Source organism: Tenrec ecaudatus, chromosome 16 (genome assembly GCF_050624435.1).
Source record: "Tenrec ecaudatus isolate mTenEca1 chromosome 16, mTenEca1.hap1, whole genome shotgun sequence".
Taxonomy (NCBI): Eukaryota; Metazoa; Chordata; class Mammalia; order Afrosoricida; family Tenrecidae; genus Tenrec; species Tenrec ecaudatus.
This window is the reverse complement of record NC_134545.1, coordinates 163,737-169,767: the sequence shown is the minus strand read 5'-3', so window position 1 is coordinate 169,767 and position 6,031 is coordinate 163,737.

Here is a 6,031-nt window from a genome sequence, read left to right as displayed (position 1 = left end):
TGTTTAATAAAGTTTCCTGGTTTTATAGCAATACTTCTTGACTTATCCTTGTATGTTCTATAGAACTTTCCAAGGTTGTAAGTTATTTCTGTATCACGCTATAACAGCGGTGTCAAACTGGTGGCCCACGGGCTGCAGAGGTAATTTTTTGTGGCCCACGTTGCTCTGAAATAAAATAAAAATGGAAAAAATTGTTATGAAGAAAATAGCGCTTAGGGGAAATCAAGGCAATACTGTACACACAATTCCCTTGTTAACTTTAACTACTGAAGACGAGTAAAATCACAAAATCAAAGTTGCTCATTTTAATTGAGTTTGACACCCCTGTGAAATAACATTGTACAACGTCCTTCTATATAGCATTCTAATATATGGATATGTAACTTTTAAGTTGTTTTAAACTTTCTCATATTTCACATCCAGTCCACTAGTAGATCTTACTGGCTTTGCCTTCTTAATACAGGCAATCCTGGAGGTATTGCAGGTTCAGTCCCAGACCACTTGCAATAAAGTAACCACTGCAATAAAGCAAGCCCCTTGAATTTGCTGATTTCTAGCTTATATAAAGTTATGTTTACATTTTACTGTTGTCCAGGAAGTGTGCAGTAGCCTGATAAGAAAGTTGAAATATTATAAGACGCTTAAATTGTGACCCAGGCACATGGGATACATGCTGTTGGAAAAATGGTTCCAGTAGACTTCCTCAATGCAGTATTTGTGTAAAAAAAGAAAAGAAAAGAAAGCAGTATCTATGAAGGGCAATTAAGCAAAGCTGAACAAAACATAGTGTGCTTGTATATGGTAGCTCTAATTCCATCTCTCCTCTTCCACTAAGTGCCCCTCTTGCCACATCAGCCTCCACTATCTGGATTACAGTTGCGACCTAAATCACCTCACAGGACTTGCTCTTCTTCCCTTCTCCCACCTCCCAGTCAAATCATGGTACTAATGTTAGTTAGGGTCTAGCTTGGAAAATATGAATTTGTTGCGAAGGTGTTAGAAGGGCTAGAGGAAGAAAGGGCTGGTGAAGCAAAGTAGAGCAGGGGGATAGAAGCAGAAATTTGAGGTACTTAGTTTAAAACCTGTTACTCTGCACCTCTGGCTGCACTGCCAGAGTTGCTGGTGCTAAAACGACTGAAGAGGTGCTGTCCCTTCCAGACTGCTAGAGCCCACCCCACTCCCAAGCTCTAGGAGTGGCCAGCAGTTACCAGTAATGTCTTCTGCTGTCACAGCCAAAAGCAGAGAGCTGCTTTCCCTACCACCTTTTTATATCCTACAAGAAACTTCCACAGGGAAGCTACCTGGTGAGGGCGTTCATAGAATCGGGAAGATTGGGTATGGCGCTAAGAAATGATAGTGCAATAACTGGCATACAGCTCTTCTCTCAGAACCCTTAAGCTCAGTAATAGTAGCGCCTCAGCACAGACTACATGGCCCTGTACCTGGGCCCAGTTCTTCCTCTACTCATAGCTTTTCCTAGTGTCCCCTTGGCTTATTCTGTGCCAGCCACACAAGTCTCTACTTGCCTTTGACTATGACACGGATGCTCTGTTTCAGGACATTTGAACATACTTCTGCAATGCCAAACATGCCCTTCCCCCAGGTAACCACAGGGTCCACCCCTTTACATTCTCCAGGCTTTGCTCAAAAAGGAACTCTGGGGAAGAACTGGGGTAAGTGTTGGAGCAGAACAGGAAGTCCTGAGAGAATACCAAAAATATACTTTGGGGCCAGGGCATAGCACCCCATCAGAATCTACTGGAAAATCCTCCTAAATGTCAACAAACAGACCTTGAACTATTTACATTATTCCTTTGTCATTTTGTTGTTGTGTTTTCTTTTGTTGCTTTGTTTTGCTCTGTCTTGTTTTTGTGCATATTATTATCTCTGCAGGTCTATCTAGATAAGATAGTCGGGATAACCAATCTGGAGGAGAAAACAACAGGACTGATGGTTCCGGGGTGGGGGGGGGCATGGGAGAGGGGGAGGCAAAGGAAAGGAAATGGTGTTAAGAAATCCAGGACAAGGGAACAACAAATGATCCAAAATTGGTGGTGAGGAGGGTGTAGGAGGCCTAGTAGGGCTTGATCAAGGGCAATGTAACTGAAAGGAATTACTGACATCCAAATGAAGGCTGAGCATGATAATGGGACAAAAGGAAAGTAAAAAGAAATAGAGGAAAGAACTAGGAGACAAAGGGTTTTTATAAAGGTCTAAATACAGGCATGTACATATATAAATATATTTATGTATGAGGATGGAGAAATAGATCTATGTGCATATATTTATAGGTTTAGTATTAAGGTAGTAGATGGACATTGGGCCTCCACTCAAGTACTCCCTCCATGCAAGAACACTTTGTTCTATGAAACTGGCATTCCATGATGCTCACCTTCCCAACACAATCGCTGAAGACAAAGCGGGTGCATAGCAAACATAGTGAAGAAAGCTGATTGTGCCCAGCTATCAAAAGACATAGTGTCTGGGGTCTCAGAGGCTTGAAGATAAATAAGCGGACATCTACATGGAAGGCCGCATGGAAGATCACACCAGCTTGTGTGATCATGAGGTGTTGATGGGATCAGATATCAGGCATAAAATAACAAAAAATCATATCATTGTGAATGAGGGGGGAGTGTGGAATGGAGACCCAAAGCTCATCTGTAGGCAACTGGATACCCCCTTATAGAAGGGTCATGGGGAAGAGACAAGCCAGTCGGTGCAATGTAGCAACGATGAAACATACAACTTTCCTCTAGTTCTTTTTCCCCCCACCCATCCCCGCCCACACCACTATCATGATCCCAATTCTACCTTACAAATCCAGCTAAACCAGAGGATATACACTGGTACAGCTAGGAACTGGAACTGGCAACACAGGGAATCCAGGATAGCGGAACCCCCTCAGGACCAGTGGTGAAAGTAGTGATACTGGGAGGGTGGAGGGAAAGTATAGGGTAGAAAAGGGGAACCAATTACAAGGATCTACATATGACCCCCTTCCTGGGGGACAGACAACAGAAAAATGGGTGAAGGGAGACATCGGATAGTCTAAGACATGGCAAAATAATAATTTATAAATTATCAAGGGTTCATGAGGGAGGGTGAGTGAGGAGGGAGGGGAAAATATGAGGAGCTAATAGCAAGGGCTCAAGTAGAAAGCAAATGTTTTGAGAATGATGATGGCAACAATTGTACAAATGTGCTTGACACAATGGATGTATGGATAGATTGTGATGAGTTGTACAAGCCCCCAATAAAATGATTTTTAAAATGTGCTAAAATAAGTGCTGAAAAACTCAGCTTATTGCCAGTATAGTTGGTATTTTTGTTAAGATATTGCCAACCTCTGTTCTATAGGGGCTGCACCATGTTGCATCCTTACCAGCAATATATGATGGCCTTTTTCCTAATAGTCTCTCCAAGAGCGTATAAAAGCATGCAAAACTTTGCCAAACGGATAGGTGACAAATGGCCCACCAATGTAGTTCAAACTTGAAATTATTTTATTATGAATGAAGGCAAGCCTCTCTTCATAAATTTATGTATATTTTCTGTAATACACTAATCTGACTGGGCTAGCCTGCTTTCACTCTTCTTTTTCTGTTTTTAAGTTTTCTAGGTTGTTGACATTATCTTATATTCTCTTATAATTTTGTTGTATGATATGCATACTTAAATTCTTTTATAATTCTAATTTATGCAATGGCAGTGACAGTCACATTTTCATTCCTGATATGGTACTGTTTCTTTGTTTTTCTTGGTCAGTATAGGTAAAGTTTTGCTTATTTCATTTTTCTTTTCAATTATTTCATTGATTTTATTTTATTGTTTAAATTTCAATTATTTGGGGGGATTTCCTATATTTCTTTGTGTTATTGAGTCTAATTAAATTCTATTTGTTCATAAAACACACTTTATTCTTTTAAGATTTTTTGAGACTGGATTTGTGGCCTAGATATAATCAATCTATGCTGGAGAATGTTTTATGTACACATAAAAATTACTAACCCTCCACTTTACTGAGTATGGTGCCATGCTTTCCATCTCTACTGACTGGTCCCTCCTAATAATGTGTCCCAATTATGAAAGATGAAGATTCACCCTCCTCTCTTCCAAGGAGCACTGTACTTTTCTAAGACATATTCTACTGTCCTGGTTGTCCATAGTCCACTTACCATTCTTCACCAACACCAATGTAAAGAAAACAAAAATCATTACAATTGGACATGACAAAAGGAAAAAAATTGAAGTTGTCAAATATGTGTGTGTGTGTGTGTGTGTGAGTGAAACCTGGATTCACATGTTAATGGTGGAGGAATAATTTGGAAAAGAATATCGATAATGGTTGTACAGCATAGAGTATAATAAATGACACTGAATTCTTAAAAAAAAAAAAAAAAGAAACGCTCTTGGGCTCTTGGTCTTTTGTCCTGTCTTGCTTGGGCGGTCTGGTGGTCTTCGTGGGAGGGGAGAGATCCTTGCGTGTCCCGGAGCAGTCTCTGCCAGGCCGTATGGTCAAAGGAATCCTATGGGTGCCGCGTAAAACCTGATGCTTCTTTGAACTTTCATTAAATTCACTTGGATCACGAAAAAAAAAAAAAGAAACCTAGATTCCCAATCAAATTTTCATGGAATCACTTTTCAAGAAATCAAAGAAAGGCATGCATTGGGCAAATCTGGAAACACCTTTTAAAAGTGTTCAAGAGCAAAGATGTCATGTTGAGGACTACGGTTAGCCTTACTCAAACCATGGTATCTTTAATCATCACACATGCATGCTAAAGCTGGACAATGAATAAGGAAGACCAGCAAAGAGTCCAAGCATGCAAATTAAGGTAGTATGGAAATGTTGGAAAGATGGAAACACTACTTTCAGAAGTATGTAGACTCAGATGGAGTATATGTCGAGAAGTAATAGCTTCACAGTTTGATTTCTTCTTTTAAATAGAAGTTTCTGTTCTACAAGAAAAAAATTACATGTACTCTACAATCTTAGGTAAATTGTTATATATATGTCAGTTAGGTGGAGTTCATTCATAGTGCTATTTGGGTCTTATTAATTTTCTGTCTAGTCATCAAAAACTCAGAACAAAAAATCGTATCAATGTGAATGAGAGGGAGGCATGGAGTGGAGACCCAAAGCCCATCTGTAGACAATTGGAATACCCTCACAGTGTCACAAGCCAGTCAGTGTGCAGGATAGCACTGATGAAACATACAACTTTCTTCTAGTTCTTTTAATGCTTCCTCCCCCCACTATCATGACCACAATTCTACCTTACAAATCTGACTAGATCAGAGTATGTACACTCACAACACAGGGACTCCAGGACAGATAAATCCCTCAAGACCAATAATGAGAATAGAGATACCAGGAGGGGAAGGAGATGTGGGGGAGCAAGGGGGAACCAAACACAATGATCTACATATAACCCCTTCCTAGGAGGATGGACAACAGAAAAGTGGGTGAAGGGAGACAGCAGTCAGTGTAAGACATTGGGGAAAAACATTTTATAAATTATCAAGGGTTCATGAGGGAGCGAGGGTGGGGAGGGGGTAATGAGCTTGATATCAAGGGCTCAAGTAGAAAGAAAATGTTTTGAAAATGATGGTGGCAACCTATGTACAAATGTGCTTGACACAATAGATGTATGTATGGATTGTGATAAGAACTGTAAGAGCCCCCAATAAAATGATTTTTAAAAATTTCTGCCAAGTTTTATTTAATATTTCTATTCACTTGCTTTCTCTTCACTGTTCTGTTTTGAGAAATCACATATTCCTAGTGCTGTAATTTCGATTATGAAAAGAATTATGAAATTTATTTTAAGGAGATTAAATTATAATTGTCTACAATTTCATTTGCAATAAAAAAACCTTAACTTTTAAAAAGCAGGCAGAAAGACCTTTTTGTTACTAATTCATAGTTTTATTATATTGTGATCAGAGAGCATGGTTTGATCTGTCCTGAAAGTCAGATGCCAATGTCGCTTACTTTCAGTGTCCTTGTGTTTTTCTTCGTCTGCTG